Source organism: Eublepharis macularius, chromosome 10 (assembly GCF_028583425.1).
Source record: "Eublepharis macularius isolate TG4126 chromosome 10, MPM_Emac_v1.0, whole genome shotgun sequence".
NCBI classification, from domain to species: Eukaryota; Metazoa; Chordata; class Lepidosauria; order Squamata; family Eublepharidae; genus Eublepharis; species Eublepharis macularius.
In genome coordinates, this window is record NC_072799.1 from 79904240 (window position 1) to 79926104 (window position 21865).

Genomic DNA, 21865 nt, shown 5'->3' on the forward strand with positions numbered 1-21865 from the left:
CTGTCACTGTGGCAGGCAGTGGGGTATGGTAAAATTAGCACCCCCTTTCCATCACACCATATCAACATGAAAAGGACACCAACTGATCCAATGAATGTGAGGAGAGCACTTTACATGAGTTTCTGATAAGTTTGATGGTTGTTGTGGGTTTTCCGGGCTGTATTGCCATGGTCTTGGCATTGTAGTTCCTGACGTTTCGCCAGCAGCTGTGGCTGGCATCTTCAGAGGTGTAGCACCTCTGAAGATGCCAGCCACACCTCTGCTACACCTCTGAAGATGCCAGCCACACCTCTGCTACACCTCTGAAGATGCCAGCCACAGCTGCTGGCGAAACGTCAGGAACTACAATGCCAAGACCATGGCAATACAGCCCGGAAAACCCACAACAACCATTGTTCTTCGGCTGTGAAAGCCTTCGACAATACTTCTGATAAGTTCCTTTGGAAAAGTGGAGTAGCTACGTTCATCAGCAAGTGTACTAGTCAGCCAGTTTGTGACAAACAAAGCATTGGGAGGAAGTTCCAAGAACTCCATAGCAAAACCTATAAAGAGGGACATCTTAGGGTTTACACCTGAGGATCCTCACAGAGGAAAGACAGAATGCCACAATCTCTTGTGATTATTCTCCCCCCAAAATAAACATTGAAGAAAATATATTGTCGAAGGCTTTCACGGCTGGAGAACGATGGTTGTTGTGGATTTTCCTGGCTGTATAGAGGCTACACCTCTGAAGATGCCAGTCACAGCTGCTGGTGAAACGTCAGGAACTACAATGCCAAGACCACGGCAATACAGCCCGGAAAATCTACAACAACCATTGAAGAAAATATGTTTTGTTTATTGAGGGTAAATTCTACCCCTACTCTACCACTTGGGTTCCAAGTCCTACATATACTGGCTTGATCATGGCAAGGGTACAACCCACATCGTTTGATATGGGACGGTGAAACACATGTTCTTTGATGCAACAGCTAGCTTGCTGAATGGGCCAACATGGAAAGGCATATCTTGGAGAGGTTGAATGTCTGTGTGCGCATGAGCATATGAGTGTGGTGGGGGGAGAGGCAATATGAGCAAGTGAGCATGTGTGGGAACCAAATGACATTTGGATCCCTTCTAAACATAAAGTCCCATGATTCTAAATTAGCAAAATTTTACAAGTCTCATTTCCCCCAGAAACTCGAGTCCAATCTTGAAAATTCAAAGATAAACAGATATTAGATTGTGGCACATGACAGCATAGATATTGTTGAGAAAATTAAATAAGAAATGCAGAAAGTTGTTTTTGTATCTTTCAGTTTTCTTAAGCCCTTTGTCCTTTGTTTATCTAGCCATTATGACATCCAATTTAATTGTGGCAATCCCTAAATAGGGCTGTTTAGTCGAAAGCAGCCATAAAGATAATGAGAGCATAATTTTGCAAGTATGCCTCCGCATGGAGATTGTGCGAACCCAACTGTTCTCAAACGGAGAGAAAAAACAGACTGGTGGTAAAGCAATTCCACTTGCAGTAAGTGAGAACATAGCAACTATCCATAGCAAGCGCAGGAGGAAGATGCTCAGCCAGAACCAAATGGAAACCAACGTGCTGGCTATAAATATCAGGAGCCAACTCTTTATTGCTAGTAGAAAACCCAGCTGCAGCAGAAAATGTATTCAAATTAAACTACGAGAAAACAATCCAAGTCAGTTAACAGAGTAGCCACTATAGAACAGAGTATCATCTTTCTGTGGAACTGACCCAATGGGCTTCTCCGAGGCTGAGAATTCTCTTTGGCTCAGTCTCATGTGGGGAAAAGTTCCTTCTAAGAAAAGTATTACGTCACTAGAACCACATTCTGTTCACAACAACTTTGTGCAGTCTGATTTCCTGGTCAAGGTGAAGTATCATAAAACTTATGTTGTGATCCTTGCAAATAAGGAGCTTGAAATAGGCAATTACCCTCTTTGTAATGCCTATTTTCACCTAAGATGAGCGATTTGTTTGCATGTATAATCATATCACAATTTAAAATAAGTGTCTTATTATTTCTTATTTCTTATTTCTATCCCGCCCTCCCCGCAAGTGGGCTCAGGGAGGCTAACAACATTTAAAAACAATTTAAAAACATTACATCTATATAAATGTTAAACATTAAAACATCTTTTAAACAGTGACATTTTGTATTGTGAGGCAGCAGCATCAGGAAGACATAATATTTTGCATGCATACTGTGGTGGTCAGTTTTTCACAGGGGGCGTTTAAATTTCCTTCCCTGCCCCCCCCCAGGTCGGCGGAGGCCCAACCTTAGCCATAAGCCTGAAGGAACAACTCTGTCTTGCAGGCCCAACGGAAAGACAACAAATTCCGCTGGGCCCTGGTCTCAGTAGACAGAGCGTTCCACTTGGTACGAGCCAGGACTGAGAAAGCCCTGGATCTTGTCATGGCTAGGCAGGCCTCCTTGGGACCAGGGACCACTAATAGCTGTTTTTCTACCAATCAGAGAGTCCTCTGGGGAGTATATGGGGAGAGACAGTCCCACAGATATGTTGGCCCCAGTCCGCATAGGACCTTATAGGTCAACACCAGAACCATGAATCTGATTCGGTACTCCACTGGCAACCAATGCAGCTCATGTAGTATCGGTGTTATATGTGCTCTGCTTGGTGTTCTCGTAATAACACGCACTGCTGCATTTTGCACCAGCTGTAATGTCCGGGTGAGGCTCAAGGGCAGTCCCACATAGAGCGAGTTACAGTAGTCCAACCTCGAGATGACCATTGCCTGGATCACTGTAGTTAAGTCGTAGGTTGACAGGTAAGGAACAAGTTGCTTGGTCTGCCACAGATGGAAAAAAGAGGATCTAACAACTGCTGCAACCTGTGCCTCCATTTTTAAGGAGGCATCCAGGAACACTCCCAGGCTCTTGACCCTCGGAACTGGCACAAGCTGTGCCCCATCGAGGGCTGGGAGATGGAGTCCTGAACCTAACCCCCCCTGGCTCAGGTGCAGGATCTCCATCTTTGTCAGGTTCAGCTTCAGCCGACTCTGTCTCAACCAACCAGTCGCAGCTGCAAACGCATGTTCCAGGGCATCTGGGGCTGAGTCAGGCCAGCCGTCTTGACTAGTTTTGTGTCCGTAGCCTCTGTGGCCTACAGGGTAACAAAGTTCCCAAGCCACGATCAACATTTCAAATATCTGAAGAACAGAGAGACAGGGGTGATGGGGGTCACTCCAGAGAAATGAACAACGGTGCAGCTGGAGCCCAATTTTGGGGCCATCTTATGGCAAAATCTGGAAGGGACAAAATGAAGGAAGGCCTGGTTATCTCAGAGGACCACAACTTCAAATTAATTTTGGAGTACGATGGTAAACCGTAACTTATTAAGGATACTGGAGTGTTCTAGAAGTCTGTAATTATTGATAGATGGTATATTGTATTGTGATCTGAGTGCCAGTGGCATCATTGTTATAGAGTTAATGGTAGCTGATATTGATATCATTGTGGTTCACTTTAATATAGCACTTCAAAATTGATTAATTGTATAAAATATTGATAATTTGACTGTTAATTCATGGGGACTTTGTCTAGATATTTTGGTCAGTTTGACCCAAGGAAACCTTGGCCGTTTCCAGACGGCTTACCTGGCTCCGGAACATTGTGCCATCTTGTGGGGAAAACGCGAAATATCGCGTTTTCTCACGCGAGTTTTGCACGACGTTGCATGACGTCGCGCAAAACTCGTGCGAGAAAATGTGATATTTTGCGTTTTCCCCGCAAGATGGCGCAACGTTCCAGAGCCAGGTAAGCCGTCTGGAAACGGCCCTTGTATTTAGTCACCTCTCCAACCAGTGGAAAGCAAAAAAAAAAACCCTCTGGCATTACTCTGCTCTAAGAATCACTGAAAAATATGGTTTTCCATAGCATTTCCGGGAATTCTTAGAGTGATATGATGTCACTTCTGGTTCCCCCCTGAAATTGACATAATGGTGCATGTGATGTTGGTGCCCTCCCATGTACCCACCCATCCCAGCAACACTAGTAAGGTATGAGGAATGCTTCTGAAGCATGCAGGAATATTGCTGCTAGGCTGAAACCCAAAGAACAATTTTAGTCATGCCCAAAAATACTAGGTTAATTTGGGAGGAAAAGAAATTTAGAGGATCCAGTTAATTACAAAGTTAATTCTCTTAAACTCACCATTTCCAACAGTGATTGACTAAACTTTAGCCAGTCATCATGGATCATCGCCACCACAATGGAATCACAATGGAAGATGCAGATAGGGGGAGGGGGAAGCTACTTATACTACAGCCCTAAACAGAGTTACACCCTTCTAAGCCAATTGACTTCAATGGATCTGTGTTACATTGGTGGTGGAGATAGTTGAGTTCCCAGCTGAAAGCCATCCAGTGTATCATCAGTGATGGTCAACCCATCCTGGAAAACTATGCCTCACTCTCACAAAGCCTGGGTGGAAGACCTCTCCTTGCCTACAGACAGCCCCCCAACCTTAAACAACTTCTCGCCTACAACCATGAATTGGCTAGCAGAGTCACCAGCACAGGTACCAGATCTTGCAACAGACCCAGAGGCCAACTCTGCCCTCATATCTACCCAGGAAATACAATTACAGGCCCCAATGGCGTCAACTACACTACCTCTGACTCTTACAGCTGCTCATCCTCCAATGTGATATATGCCCTCATGTGCCAGCAATGTCCATCTGCTCTGTACATTGGTCAACCAGCCAACCTCTGCTCAAAAGAATAAATGGACACAAATCTGACATTAAAAATGGCAACATCCAGAAACCAGTGGGAGAACACTTTAATCTATCAGGACATTCCATCAAGGACTTAAAGGTCACTGTAGTTCAACAGAAACCTTTCAAAACCAGAATCCAATGGGAAGCTGCTGAATTGGAATTCATATGTAAGTTTGACTCAGTCAGGCTTGGATTGAATAGGGACTATGAATGGTTATCTCATTATCAGAAGCAAACTGATCCCATTATCAGAAGCTACTGATTGCATATACTCCCCCTCCCCCTTCCACCTATATATCTGACCAGTTTCTTCTTACCCACCATGCATCTGACGAAGAGAACTGTGATTCTCAAAAGCTTATGCTACAGTAAAGTTGGTTAGTCTTAAAGGTGCTACTGGACTCTTTTCTATTTTGGTGGTGGAGAGAGCCCTCAAGTCAGAGCTGACTCATGGTGATCCCTGGTTGGGTTGTCAAGGCAAGAGACTAACAGAAGTGGTTTGCTATTGCATGCCTCTGCAGCCCTGGTTTTCCTTGGAGGTCTCCTATCCAGTCCTCAAACCCTGATCAATAGCCACCCATATTACCATCAAGGTTTTTTTCTGTGCAAGTTCATTCATTTGCAAGTCAAATCCACTCAAATCATAGACATTTGAGTCAACCCAGGCCTTTTTTTCTGCAGAAATATGCTGGAACAGAGTTCTGGCAGCTCTACAAGTAGTCACATGTTCAGGTGGCCCTGACCAGCTTGCAAGGGAAAGGAGGTCTTCAACCTGAGCTCTTCAGCTGGTCAGGAGAAGTTCCCCCCACCAGCTGAAGAGTGGGGGTTAAAAGAGCTCCTTTCTGTTTGGCAAGCCCTTGGAAAAAAGCTTTTTAATCCCTGCTCTTCAGCTGGTCAGGGGAAGCCCCAAATGGCTTTAAACTTCAGCTGAGAGGAGGGGGATTCTCCCCTATCAGCTGAAGCCTTCCTTCTTCCTTCCTTCCCTCCCTCCCTTCCTTTCTCTTTCCTTCTTTCCATGTCTTTCCACGTCTTTCCATATCTTTCCTTCCTTCCTTCCTTCCTTCCTTCCTTCCTTCCTTCCTTCCTTCCTTCCTTCCTTCCTTCCTTCCATGTCTTTCTTTCTTTCTTTTCCTTCCTTCATTCCTCCCTTTCTTCTTTTATCTTTCCTTCTTTCCATGTCTTTCCAGGTCCTTCCTTCCTTCCTTTCTCTTTCCTTATTTCCATGTCTTTCTTTCTTTCCCTTCATTTCTGTTTCTTTCTCCCAGGGGGGACAGCTGTGCTGTGCGCAATGACATCACTTCCCAGAAGTTATGTCATTGTGCAGTCCCAGAAGTACACACATGCTTTGCGTGTACATGAGTGTATGACAGGGGTGCCACCTCCTGCTGAGAGTTGCCCTTGTGAGAGCTCCCCCACCTCTTTCCCAAGAAAAAAAGCCCTGTACAGTCAACCTAACAATTGGTGTTACCAATGCTGTAAAGTTAACCATTCCGTTTATGGAAGACACAAGACAAGCAGGTCTTTAATTTTTAATATTTCATCCATGGGTTTATGATTTAATCAAGTACATTACACTTTGAGGGGAGTATTTTTGTATTCCTATTCTTAAACCTTTTTAAAAACTGTTAAAATGTGCTTTAAAATCATTGGTATGTGCAGATGCACTAGCTTTCCTTATATTCTTCCCACCCCCAATCTATCTCTCCAACAGTAGCCTGTTCAATTTGTAAATAGTTTGAATATATTTTAGTAGTGGACATTCTATAAGGAATAATGAAACTGTACTGGCCAGTGTGCTAAGGCAACAATCCTATGCACACTTTCCTGTGTGTAAGAGTGAGAGTAAATCCTGTTGAGCTGAGTGGGATTTATGTCTGCATAGACTTGCTTGGGATAGGACTGGAATAAACATAATATGCGGGAGAGGATACTGCAAAATAAATGATTTGGCATATAAAGAAAAGCCATTAATAATGTCCAAAGCTCTAACGGTGATCCTTGCATTGCAATCCTAAGAAGAGTTATTCCAGTCTAAGCCTATTGAAATCAACGGTCTTAGACTGGAGTAACTCTTTTTAGGATTGCACTTCTGATGTCTTGCTGTTCGTCAAGCCAGACAGTCTGGCACCTGCAACCCTTGGCAGCTTAGGCAGGGATTGTCTGAACTCTGTCTGAACTCCTACTGTTGCCCTGGAAACCCCAATCCAAGCCCAATTTAGCTTGATAGGCAAGTCTGCAAAGACCAGGGGGAGGGGGGCTCCCAGCTCTGGCTTAGTTTGCAGACAGTGGAGGAGAGACAGTTGCTGTTGGCATTTTGATAGAGAGAATGCATTGGAGCGTGAATTTTTTGTGTGTGTGGTGGGCTAGGGATCTACCCCTTCAAGTTCCAGGGCTGCTGCCAAGCTCTAGGACAAGCTATTATTTATTATTGGTACCTTTCCTGATGTCTGCCCAGGTCAGGTTTCTGGGAGTGGTGCAGTAGGGATCTTGACCAAACTTGGATGATAGCTGGAGGAGAGCCTGCTGGCCCCCACGAACAGCCAACCACGAACATGTTCGTGAACAGGGCCATGTTCATGGTTGTTCGTGAGTCCCTGTTCATAGATGGCAACGAACAATGAACATCATGTTCGTGGTTTTTTTTTCTGTTCATACCCATCTCTAATTATAAGTACATATGGATATCCCTGTTTTAAAGTAAGATTTGAGTTCAAGTATGTAGACTCTGTCTTTCTATATAGTGCAACATAACAAATTATTGTCTAGACTTCATAGAACCTTTAAAAGTATTTGATAGATTTTCTACAAATGATGTTTATTCTAATATATCACATCATATTAAAGATTGGGTTTTTGGTTTTGCAGAGCTTCAGGCATCAAAACTCTTCTTGCTTTTGAGTGACATTTTTTTTTCTCCCGAACAGCTAACATAATGGGCATTTCAGCCAGATAAACCTTCTGGACAAAACTGTTAGCATAACGCATTTTGTGTTGGACTGCAAAATCATGCAAATTGCAAAATGTTGCTGGCCATAGTAATGTGTGCTGCTGGCCATAAGCTGCCCTGTTTCTTGCCTCATGGGAAGTGCTCATTTGTTGGAGTAAATAAGTAAAATGTTAAAGTGCATTGACGTCAATGAACTTAGAAGGGTCTGACTCTACTTAGGATTGCACTGTTAATAACACAGATTGTATTTACGCAGGTAAGGACAACGTGAATAATATGTCAATACACTGACACAACCAACCTTTTCTCTGGAAGGCAGGGCAAGATTAGGTCTCCCAAAAGGGTTGGGCCCTTCAATTGCCTTAGAACGCTTCCTTTTCTGGGCTCCCCTTTCTGGGATGCTGCTGCCTGAAGGACTGGCACATGGTTCCTCTTCCTCTTCCTTTCTACTGCTACAGAAGTCAAGGCAGTGTCACTTTCCCAATGTTCACGGTTTCCTGGATGCTGCTGTGGCTCTATGAAGCTTTATTTTTGGATGCATCTTTTTGTACCCTGTTGTACATGGTTGGCTTTGAATTCTGGTCATAGTAATAGGCAGGGCTTTTTTTTCTGGGAAAAGAGGTGGTGGAACTCAGTGGGTTGCCCTCGGAGAAAATGGTCACATGGCTGGTGGCCTCGCCCCCTGATGTCCAGACAGAGGGGAGTTTAGATTTTGATTATTGGTACCTTACAGAAGACAATATGTCTTCTGCAACTCCTATTCATTTTAATGGAGCTTCTTCATACCGTGATATCAGTGGCCGTTTTTTCTCTGAACATTCTGTGATCAAATTAGTAATATCTCTACCATTTCTTTCAATCTATTGTTCACTATTCAGAGTGAAACAAAAAAAGAATATCTATTTAGCTTTCCCTTTAATCATATCCTTCATATAAATAAGACTAAAGTGACTCATTTGATCAGTCTGATTGTTTTAAAAAGTGTAGCTGGAGCCATTTTTTTTTCTTTTTTAGCAATAAATTGCTGTTGAAAAGAGGTAATTTGGTACCTACAAAAACTGTAGAAAAGAGGTAATTTGGTTCCGACAAAAACTGTGACAGCAATGTAGCATAAATAGTGTTAAAAGTAGGGTTTTATCTAACACTTACGGTATCAGACAAAACCAAATACAATTCAAACTTGTATTTTAACTGCTTCAGAGAACACAGAAGGATCCTGTTCCCCTGCTCCCAGACTCCACTCTGCCACATAGGGTTGCCAGTCTCCCACCGGGGGGCAGGGGATCCCCCACTCCCAACCTCCACCCCCTGCCTCTGCTTAAGTGGCCAGCAGAGGGGAGCACACCTCCCCCCCCCCCGCATTAAAGAAAAAGTACTTAACCTAGCCCGTCTTAAAGGCTCGATTCCACACAACAAAACAGAAATCACTGTATTTCAAGACTTATCACCAGGTGGCACAGCGCACTCCCGCACACTGCAGTCACCCATTTCAGGCCCAATTTGGGCCAGATTTGATTAGTCAGATTGGGCTGCTGCGGCTGTGGAGCGTAGCAGTACTCCCGTGCTCCGCAGTGGCCCAAATTGGGCCTGATTCAGCCTGAACTGGGCTGGATTTGGGCTGAACTGGGCCCCAATTGACCTCAATCAAACCACTGCAGAGTGGGGTAGTGCTCCCAGGCTCCACAGCAGCCCAGTCCAGCCAAATTAAGCCATATTGGGCCACTGTAGAGCACGGCAGTAGTCCCACATTCTGCAGTGGCCCAATACAACCCAAATTGGGCCCGATTCAGCCTCCTGCAGAGCATGGGAGTGCTCCCAGGGGCAGCTCCCACCCTGCACGATGACATCACTTCATGGAAGGCGGGAGTGCACGCATGCTTTGCACATGCACAATGGGACACACTAACCCCCAACACTAGATTGGGGGCTGATTTTTACCAAACCAACCCCTGGAGTGATCCATCACTTCCATGTTGCATCGGGAATAATGTATATGTTGTATATCAAGAATACATTGACAAGGAGCACATTAACAGTGCAATCCTAAGCAGAAATCAAGAGGTTAGACTGGAGTAACTGTGTTTAGGATTGCACTGTAAATCAGAACATGTCCCTGCCTCCTTCAAAACAAGTTGTGCAAATTGCGCTCAGTTGGTTTCTATTGAATGCTTAGACATGATTATTAAAATAGAAATGTATTTTATATTTCCACATGAAAATTGGCAGAAAGCATAATTGCCTTTAGAATTTTACTGCCCTGACCACCCACTTGCCCCTTACTTCATTTAAATGTTCTTCCAGAAGGCTAGTATTTTTTTTTTATTTGAAGATTTAAAAATGGCACGCAATGTTACAATAAAAAAATTAAGTACAGGCTCCTCTCTGGACTGTCTCTATTCACAGGGCGCTCTCTGGACTAACACGTGTCTGTAACGTTGCAAAGGCCTGAAGAAAAAAGACCTATCCCTTTGTGTATATTATCTGATGCCAACTCACTTCCAACTTACAAGGGCCCTATGAATAAATGCCCTTCAAACTGTCCTATCATTGACAGCATTTAATAGGAGCTTAATGAGATGTTATTTATGATGTGATATTATTTGCCTACAGGTCATGAAAGACTCCCTCTGTCCACCTCCACACATTAAGCCTCTATCAAATGGAGAGAACATTTTTCTTCGTACCTTTGGCAACCTCTACCTTTATGGCCTCTAGCTCAGAAGGTTACTTTCCATCCCCATGTTTCAGGTAGGGATGCCAGCCCCCAATTGGGCAGAGGATCCTGCAACCCTGTTTCCTCCCCTCACTTCCTGCTCACCTGGCTGGTGGGGGGAAAGGAGGGGGAAGGCAGGTTAGGACCCACTGAAGCATGTGGCGAAATGGCATGTGCACGCACACCAGAGGGCTTGATGACACACTTCCAGTGGAAAACGAGAAGCTATAATAACATAATAATAACATTCGATGTATATACCACCCTTCAGGACAACTTAATGTCCACTCAGAGCGGTTTACAAAGTATGCCATTATTATCCCCACTCCAATACACAAACTATACACAGGAGAAAAAATAACAGTCACCTGAAAAATTAGTATGTACGAATGCAATTCTTTTATAAATATTTTCACATAATTAAAGATGAAAAAACATTGAGATTAGTGCTCATTACACATAATAGAAGAAACAAACAGCTCAGTCCACAGCGTTCTTAAAGGTAGAGTCTCTAATTTCCGTATTACGTTCACTTAGATGCTGAAGATATTGACAAATAACCACTTTTGGAATTGACCCTCTATGTCCAGGAATGGAAACAATTTGTCACAAGCTGTCCTCCACTGACCAGAAAAAATCAACTGTCAAGGTAAGTATGTTGAATAGTGACCCTCAAATGGTCCTTTTTGAATTGTATTTTCTCTTTCTTTGCAGGTTGGTGGAACTACGAAGATGTAAAGGGTCCCCCGAAGGGGTCCCTCCGCCCTACAAGTCGGCTTGTTTCGTGTTCTATCCACTTCCTCAGGGGCCAGATGTTTCTCCACCAAAGGGACACTTTTCTGAAAATAAACATATTTATAAAAATAACTGCTATCTCTTCATTGTGAACAAATACACTTGATGAACAGAGCAATCAATGACTCACCAAAGAATCACTACAAACAATCTCTCATGCATTCTTATTCAGCGCACATCAAAATGGTCAGTATAACCACCACACCCGACTTAACCTTAAATGCATAGCAGCCAAGACAGTTTAAAGTGACAGTTTGGCTCCAAAGAGGAGAGCCAATTAAAGTTACAGTACCACCACTCAATACACACAGTTGTTGCAAACATGCCCCAAGGGCGTACAATCAGTTTACAAAAAACAAGATAAATTCCAGTCCAAGTTCAAACCCCTTGGGTGTAAACAATCCAATCTGTGAATCCATTCTACTTCCCGTCTCAGAAGGTCCCTCTGCTTAGAGAACTGGGAGTGTATTATCCCCACAACAAAACACCCTATGAGGTGGGTGGGGCTGAGAGTGTCAGACTATGCTACTTTAGAGTTGATAGTCTGTTTCACTCCCTTCTGCAAGAAGACAAGGTCTTTTTGGTTTCAAAAGGTTTATTGTGAAAGATAGCATTCATCTCCAAGTATGCATAATCCAGGATAGAGATCCTGGCCGACCAAAGGATTGACAAGAATAACTCATAAAAAGAAAGTGGTTACATTTCACACTCCTAGGCCCAGCCTCCCCCCTGAATTCACACAGCAAAGCTGCTCAGAGAGGCATGATGTGCTGGCCAAGGTCGAGCAGAAGAGAGTTTCCTTCCCCATGGACTTGGCTCCTTGCAGGTGTTGAGGCCTGGAGGGAAAGAAAGACTAAATACGACAGAATTAAATATGGCTTTACTCAGGTTAAACAGGCTCTGACAGAGAGAGCTCTGAGAGAGCTGTGACTAGCCCAAGGTCACCCAGCTGGCTTCAAGTGGAGGAGTAGGGAATCAAACCTGGCTCTCCAGATTAGAGTCCCGCGCCTTTAACCACTACACCAAACTGGCTATGGGGTCTCTGTGGGGTCAAATTGACCCCAAATATAGCAAAACACTGGGACTGATTTTGGCCCCGCTTAGACTGAGTAGCTTTTGTTTTTTAACAGTCCCCAATTTTCAACAAAGGTTGCCTTGGTGACAACCCCCCCCCCCATATCTTCCTTCTGAGGTAACCCTAGCTTCAGGTAGGCTTCTATTTTTAGTTCTTCCCTGTACTCGGATCTCTGCTGGATTACCTTCTTAAACAGTTGTTTTGTGCTTTGTTTAAAACTTTAAAAAAAAAAACATTGGTTTTAAATGCTTGGCCAATCAGCACTGTGCGCACCAAATTCCTCCACTGAGTTATCCATTGTTTTCATTAAATTCAGTTGGGAAGGGAAGTACACAACTACGATAAGGTTGCCTGGAATTACAATTGGTCTCCAGGCTACAGAGATGAGACCCCTTGAAGAAAATGGCAGCTTCAGAGGGCAAACTCTACAGAATCTCATCCTTGCTGAGTTCTTCCTTCCCATGCCCAAATGCCACCATCTTCAGAATTTCCAAAGCCATGGTTGGCATCCTTCTTGCGAGGGCTCTGCCGCAATGGGCTGAGAGCTCTCACCTGAAATTTTGCACATGTGGACACTACCAAAAAGAAACCGAAAAGGGGAAATGACTGATAAATAAAAATAAAAAGAAGAAAGGCAGCTACAACAAAGAGTGTTTACATCTAGGATTCCTTTGGAAAGTTTTGACCAGAATAGCTTGAAAAGACACTGGAGTTTCTGTTACACATTCTGAGCAGCCGTTGGCCTTCTCTTGTCTCTCATGTTAGCACTTAATTATCAGAATCAGAAGTGGATCTAGGCAGAACTGAGCTCTGAATGTAACAACAGAACTCCAGTGTCCGGGAAAAACATTTCCTGCTCTGAGATGGAGTTACAGTAATATTCCGAGCCAAAATAGAAAATCGTATTAAGACAGCTTCCATAAAACTGAGGGATACCGGAAAGCGTCAGCTTCTGCCAGGAATTTACAGTAGCTGGATCTCACCTCTGAGGTAACAGGAGAACTCTTAGCTCAAGGAAGTTAATTTTGCTCTTGTAAAAGTGGAATTTAATTGTGTGAGCCAAAATGTAAAATAATAATGAGACAATTCCTACTGATGTTGGGGGTGGTGGGTGGAGAAAATTGCCAAAGTTTCATTATGCCAGTTAGAAAAGGGGTCTGTGTGGAAAATTTTTACATTTCAGTTTTTTCTACAATTTCAATATTCGACCTATAAGTGTCACAAGTTTTCAGTGCTGCTATCCTTCTAGGTTAGCAATTTTCTAATTGTGTTCCAAAATAAACCAAGTTTCTCCAAAGCTTTTAAAATTTTTCTATTTTGCATATTTTAAAGGAATTTGAGATCTGAACTATTACAAGTATATGCCACATAAGATATTACAGAAAAATATTTTCCAGAAAAAGCAGCATTTTCACTTCACATTTAGTTCTTCCCAATCCCACCCCCCTCATAATTCCATAACCCTATCACAATAATGGGGATCTTTAAATCTGATTCATGCATGGCTAAACTTTGACTTCATTTAGAATAAACAAGTATGCAGCTCCACAAAGTACTATGAATACTTCATAATTAAATGGCTGATGTTCGATTACTTTATATCAGTACCCATAACTGTAACACGTTTTCCTACATTTTATCGAATTTCAGAAATCCCCCATAAACATGCTGTTGCCTTCTCATTCCCCTCTGAGATTTTAATTATTCTGTCAATTTATCCATTAACACTGCCTGTCATATTTTTCTAAGGTTTGAATCCCACAGAGAATTTTTACAGATGAAAGGTAGAATTTTGCTGATCCCCATGCACTCTTCTGACCTCTGAAATCCTCCCACATTGTTACTGAGAGCCAAGCTACAAGTGACTCCTGACACAGGTTGGACACTTGTCAGCTTCCCTCAAGTTTTGATGGGAAATGTAGGCATTCTGGTCTTGCAGCTTGGCTCTCCATTTAATTGAAGTTTACAGAGCGGCAGTCTATGGGAAGGAGAACATGCAGTTGGGAGGGGAGTGCAGGCGTCGGGCTCTCACCGGGCACCCCCCTTCCCCTCCGCTGTGTGTGTGGGGGGAGGGGTTCTGTAAACTTCAATTAAATGGAGAGCCAAGCTCTAAGACCAGGCTGCCTACATTTCCCATCAAAACTTGAGCTGACAAGTGTCCAACCTGTGTCAGGCGTCACTTGTAGCTTGGCTCTGAGCGTTCCCTTTTCTGGGGGTGGTATGGTAACAATATTTTGTGCTCCTATGGGAAAGGAAAAGGAAGTCTTGTTATCTGAACAAAAATGCCTTCTATCCATGGAAATCTCCAGTACAGCCAAGCCATGGTCATTCTTCTCATGCTGGTAAATGAAGATAGCTACAGGACGTTTTTCTGCTAATTTTATCAGGGGTTACTCAATGAGATATTCAACAATGGTGGACAAACCTCCCTTGAAGACCAATTGATCTACGGTTACCAACTTTTTTCTGCAATTCACAGCCATGGGGACATGTTCGATATATTCAACAATGAAACCCAATAGGCCTAACCAGCTTAACTGTCTATCTGTACATCTTAGAACATATTCCAGTATTTTCCACCATGCAGAGGTGTTCTGTATCAGAGGTGTTCAAGTCAGGATAAAAAATGTTTGTTGAAGGTAAATTTGAAAAACATTGCATTGGAGTATGGAATGCTGGTGACAAGCCTTACCCACACCAAGGAGCTTGTCTTTAATTGGATATGGATGAAGGAACACGTGGAGTAGCCAATCCACTCCACACACCGCTTCCTCTCTTGGCTGCCTCAGGGCTTTTAAGCATGATCTCTGGGCGAAGACCTAGCAATGCTCAAAGGCAGAACAACATTTAGTGCCAGTGAGTTCCAGGGAGCTAAAGTTTAAATCCAATTACTCTGTCTTAAGTAGTCTGTGGATTGTAACCCATTGGGGCTTATCCCCTTACTATCTCTCATTATTACTCGTAAAGTACCTGAAAGAGAGGAGGGTTTTTTTTGTATTTTTACTTTGTTTTCTTTTAGCTAAGAGATTTTTCATTCCTATCTCATTTAACAGCACAAACAACTCTAATCTAGAGCTTGGACTGCACCATAGTTATCACAAAGCTATTATAGAGGTATAACTGACACACTAAAAAAAACTGTTACGTTCACATCTGCCTTTTAAAAAGGTTGAAGGGGAATTCAGAGGACTGAGTTGAATTACTTTTTGAATGACATCGGATTTTTCATTGTTCTCACGTATGTAGATTTTAAGATTTCATTCCTTGCTATAATTACATACACTGTAATTAACTTGGTCATAAGGAACAGCTTTAACCTGGCTATTTCTATTCCCCCAGGAATTTTTCACCCTTAGCAAAAATCTGATGATAGGCACAGGTGTGTAAAATAATGAAAATGTGTGACTAAATAGTCTTAAGTGAGTGACCCATGGTAGAAAAGGAGTGAGTATTAATGAAGATCTTATACCAGGAAGGTTTTTTTAAAAAAAAAAATCTTTTAAGCACTTGCTGGAATGTAGCCTCCTTGCAACACTACCTGTTTGATGTTTTACACGAGAAACTTAAAACCCATTTCATCTAATTAAATGTTCGCTCTTTGATAAGTAACAGAAGGCTGCAGATAAATGTAGGTTATGCAGCCTTTATGAAATTTGAACCCCCCCCCAAAAAAAACAACACCGATTTATAATCCTTAGATTGTCTTCCAGAGCTATTCTGAGTGGCTAAAACTCCTAAAGCAAGTTTGCATCATTCTGAGACACATAGGGTTGCAACTGCATCTTGGAAAATTCCTGGAAATTTAGGGGCGGTGCCTAGGGATGGCAGAGATAAGGGAGGAAGCTCAAATGACTGTTCTATTTCCTGCAGGGGAAATGTTCGCTGTAGCCTGGAGATCAATTGCAATCCTGAAGAACTCCAGGCCTCATCTTGAGCCTGGTGATTCTCTCTGCCCCTTTAGAACCTTTCGGCCCTGACTTCCATATCCTTAAGGTAGAGCTGTTCAAGCAACAATACAGACAGACTTAGTGGATGTCAGAACCCCACCTACAACAAAACATCAGGAGATGGCTCTGAGACTTCCCTGAACCCTAACTTCCTCCTTACCTTCCTGGCTCATTCATCATAAATATTCAAATGGCAGCTCCCCACTAGACATGGGCATGAACCAGAAAAAAATTGAACCATGGGGTTCATGGTTCGTGGGGTTTCCACGAACCACAAACTGGCATAGAACTGGCACAGTTACGAACCAGTTCGAGGTTCATAGTTCGTGGGGTTTAAATGCCGCTTTCTAACAGGGAAAGGGGCATTTAATCGTTTAAAGGGCCATTTCCTGCTTCTTGAAAGGGGCAGGACCCTTTAAACTATCAGCTGGCAGGCAGGGGGCCTGCCACTTGCAAGGCAGGGCCCTTTAAATGGCCCAAACCTGAGCTCCTAGCCCCAGTTCCAGCCCCTCACCCCCCAAGCCTGAGCCCCAGCCCCCCACTTACCTTCCTTCTGATGCTGGGATGCTGGCGGCCTCCTTCGCTGCCCTGCAGGCCCACACAGCAGAGGAGAAGGCCAAAAACACCCTTTCTGCCCCTCAAGTGGCAGCCACGGCTGGGGGTTGGGCCGTTTAAAGGGCCCTGCCACTTGCAAGTGGCAGGAAAAGTTTAAATGGCCATTTCCTCTGGGGAAATTACCATTTAAACTGGCCATTTAATATGAACCAAATGAACCAGTAGTCCAGTTTGTGGAAGTTTGTGGAAATGAGCTTCCACAAACCCTGGTTTGCAAACCCCAAATCGGGCTGGTTTGTGGGGGGTTTTGGTTCGTATTTAGGTTCATGCCCATCTCTACTCCTCACACAGGCCTGGTTAAAAATATTGATAAAATTAGTTAGTGCGGCCCTCTCACTTTAAGGTGTCCTGCTGTAAGACTGAGGTACTTTGAGTTTAGTCTGATGTCTTTGAAAAAGATGAAGTTCTGTTCCTGATTCTGTGCAGAACTACCAGTATTCACCTTGTTATAGTAGAAAATACCTTACCATTGTAGAGACTTTAATCAGACGCCAGTATTATTTAAGGATGAGTGGATTTTCCCTGTTCTGTTCCAGTGGAAAAGTGGAATATAAATGCTTGCTAATGGAAAGGCAGGGCATAAAAAATAAAAAATAAAAAATAAAAAATAAAAAATAAAAAATAAAAAATAAAAAATAAACAAACGAATGAATGACTGTTTATTCCATTGAATAAACAATGGCCAAGCAACCCTTGCACTCATTTTTACACAGGATCAGAGCTCGAAGCAGTAGGAGCAAAGCAGTCTGACGCAGGCAAGGAGAACTTCCTAGTTGAATGGGTAAGAGCCATTTGGATTCTCATCACCTCTGTCTCGATGTCATCTTCCCCCTCTTGGGGCTGTGGACCCTCGTGATATGCAATAGACTTGGTCGTGCCAGTGCTGCACATGTCCATGTTTTCCTCCAGGGTGGTGGAAATCCAAAAGGGAGATATGGGCGTGTGGTTGTCACAGACCCTGGCTATCCCCTAGGACTGTCTTTCTAGCCCAGCTCCGAGGACATTTCCCTTGCAGCAGCCATCGGACCTGCAAGTATGCCTCACTGCAAAGCAGCCAAAGGTCTGGCTCAATATGCCTCCAAAAGGCTCCTGGGAGCAGCTTGCATGAACAGCTGCCACCCCAAATGGAGGGAGTTGGCAACCTGTGCCTAGACATCCTCTTCACATTTGGCAGTTCAATAAAGTTTGTGTTGTGCAACGTCTCTCTTTCGGTGTCTGTTTGCTTACCTGAAGATGACAGTAGCTCCATGCTCCTTCCTAGTCAACCTCTCTCCCCACCCCCATCTCCCACTTCCCTATATGGCTGCCCCTTCATACATCTCAAAGGATTGTCTCTGGCGTCAGGCTGGAAAGAATGGGGTGGCCCCGAAGATATTCTGCTGCAAAAACAAGCAGCAGTCCAGCAGGCTGCGGCCCCACTTAGCTTCTCCCCTCCTCCCTCAGATGCACTGCTGGGAATGAGGTGGGACTTGTAGTGTTGTCTGTACGTGTCTGCCATGGAGAGGGCTCTAAGGAGGTCTCACACTCTCCCACAGCATTGCGAACATCTGAAAAGCCAAGTAGATGGAAGGAGGCGAGATTGATATGAAGATGCAAGGATGTGGCGGGGTGGGAGATTGTGGAGCAATGTGCTGGCCAAACCAGTGGATCTCAGGTGTGTCTGCATCTGAATGTACAACTGTTAACACAACTGCTGCGTTCAGATGTTCATTTGATGTGTGTCCTCCTGAATCAGGGTGGCATTTCTTTCTGATTTTTTTTTAAAAAAATACATTGATATAATACTTTGACCTTGTCCTTTTTTTACAAAAAAATTGATAATCCTGGCTATATTTAGGCTTTCTTCCTATTCTCCTCACAAACTTCCAAAGACAATAAAATTGCCAGCCAACTAAAATAAAGAATATTTAAAAGATTAATGCGGTACAGCAGTTGCATATTATAATGTATATGAAAAGTTTAATGTCTTATTCAGTGATCAAGGATTATAACAAGGACAGAGAATGACATAAAATTAATCTGTTCTCCTGATTATGTCTGTACTAAGAAAAGGAATAGTTACTGAAAACATATTACTCATCTAATAGAAAGTCTAATAACCAGAGGCGATAGGACATAGTATCAGCACAGGACTTCTGGAACTGGTGCAAGGTGAAGTCTTACCACATTATCTCTGTGCTGGAAGCAGACTGAGTGCAGGATTGGTGGGAACGGTTGATGTTTGGGGAGCCTGGGCACGGAGCAATAGCACACCATTTAAACCTGTTTGTGAAACAGCGGGGAAGGGAGGCCACCATGGGATGCCACAAATCACACTGCTCTTCCGAATTATCCAGGGCCAAGTGTTGCCCTTATCTAGGGCGTTTTTTCTGGAAAAAGAGGTGGTGGAACTCAGTGGGTTGCCCTCGGAGAAAATGGTCACATGGCTGGTGGCCCCGCCCCCTGATCTCCAGACAGAGGGGAGTTGAGATTGCCCTCCGTGCTGAGCGGTGCGGAGGGCAATCTAAACTCCCCTCTGTCTGGAGATCAAGGGGCGGGGCCACCAGCCATGTGACCATTTTCAAGAGGTTCCAGAACTCCATTCCACGGCGTTCCAGCTAAAAAACGCCCTGCCCTTATCACAAGTTTAGTTTATTATTTTTCATAGAAATAACATGCATTATTGAGGCGGGGGAAAGAGTCACATCAAGGTATGGTTGCAGATGCAGCTAGGACAGCCTCTTAGTTCTGATGATCCAAGTCAGGGAGAAACAAGCCCGCTCCTATCGTTCATCTGCATAATCTTGAATCTGTGTTCTGTTTCTTGGTCATTGCAAGAATGTTGATATTTTGTAGAAGATGAATAAATCTGTTTTCTTTTAAATTAAAGGCACCCTCAGAAGGGACCTATTATGTATTTATTGATTTTTTATCTGGTTTTAAATTAACATGTTTATGTATTTTATGTATGTTGTATTCCACTCTGAGCCTGCTCGTGAGAAAAGCAGATTAGAAATATAATAAATCATCAAAATCATCATATTGCTTCCTGTGGAGAGAAAGCAGCTGGGAAAGTTGTGAGCAAACCTTCAGTGATAGCCTCCTAGGCTGCTGTTCATTTTGCAAAACTGGTGGGAGGCTGATTCATGTGTCTACCAGGTAATATCTAGTGTGAACCTAGAACAGAATTTTCTGAGGTTAAATTTTATCCAATATTTTATAACAATGCATATGCATAAGGTAAAGGTGGTTTGATTCTTTAAAAAAAAATGAGATATGATTTCCTTTCACTGAGACCACTGGGGGAATGTTTCTACCTGTGCCAGATTCTCTTTTATTTGAGCTTTGAACCCAAATGGTGAACTGCTGGGACTTGGAATTGTACTCTCAGTTTAATTAATTTTGCCTAATTGTCTGCTCTAAGCCTGGAGCAGAAAGGAGGAACTAAAAAACCAAGCACTGTTGTGATTTTGAAGTGCTCCAGAGGTTCGCAAATGACACTTTCCTTCAGCTTCAAACGAATTGCATACGCTATTTTAACTCCAGGAGATTCCTTTTTCAGTCTGATTTTCTAAATTAAGAGGCCTCCATCAAGCTTTGTATGATAAGCTTTTATATTGTGGCAATTGACTTTGCTTTGTACCTCTTTCATAGACCTGTATGTGATGAGGCGCTGTCAATTTTAATTCCCATAAATACATTATTAACTGAAAGTCTAGACACTTCAGGGAGGATATTTGTTTTTTGTAATTATGACTTTAGGTTTGGATGCTTTGCACAGTTACGCACTGGTGAATTGTATAGAGCTTGGTGAAACCAGGTACATTTTAATAAAGGTATGTAGGGCAGTAGTCATAGAGATTAGTAGTCAATTTCACACATTTATATAGGAGTGAGTGAAGGGTGGGCCCTTCTCAAACACGAGCTTTTGCAAGCTCAAGCCCTCACTATCCCAGCAAGACAGAAACATGGTAAGGGCTCCAAGAAACCGATGTGGATGTACAGAGAGCTCCAGAATAAGCTAAGGGAGAAAAAAAGGAATGTTCAGGAAATGGAGAGAAGGACAAACCTTTAAAGAGGAGTATATGAGGGTTACTAGGTACTGCAGATCAACCATCAGAGAAGCCAATGCTCAGTACGAGCTGGGTCTGGCCAGGAGCACTACTCTGAGTGCTGAAAGAACTTTCTAGAGAACTTGCAGAACCCCTGTCCATCATCTTCAAGGCCTCCTGGAGGACTGGGGATGTGCCACAAGATCGGAGAAGAGCGAATGTTATCCCAATCTTTAAGAAAGGGAGGAAGGATGACCCGGGAAACTACAGGCCGTTCAGTCTGACTTCTGTTGCTGGGAAGATATTAGAATAGATTTTAAAGGGATCAATCTGTAAGCATCTGAAGGACCGCTCAGTGATCCGGGGAAGTTAGCATGGTTTTGTCCCTAACAGATCTTGCCAGACCAACCTGGTTTCCTTCTTTGATCGAGTGACCAGCTTACTGGATCGGGGGAACTCTGTTGACGTGATTTATCTGGATTTCAGTAAAGCTTTTGATAAGGTCCCCCATGACATTCTGATGGGCAAACTGGAAGACTGTGGACTGGACTATAGGACAGTTTGGTGGATAGGGAACTGGATAGAGGACCACACCCAAAGAGTGGTGGTCAACGGCGTTTCATCACATTGGAGGGAGGTGTTCAGTGGGGTGCCGCAAGGCGCGGTTTTGGGCCCAGTACTTTTCAATATTTTTACCAATGATCTGGATGAGGGAGTGGAAGGGCTGCTCATTAAATTTGCTGATGATACCAAATTGGGAGCGGTAGCAAACACCCAAGAAGATAGAATTAAAATTCAACAAGACCTGAATACTCTGGAGAAGTGGGCAACTGAGAATAGGATGCAATTCACCAAAGACAAGTGCACAGTATTACATCTGGGCCACAAAAATGGGAAGCACAAATACTGGATGGGGGATACACTTCTGGGCAGTAGTATATGTGAAAGGGATCTTGGGGTAAGCGTGGACTGTAAACTAAATATGAGCAGTCA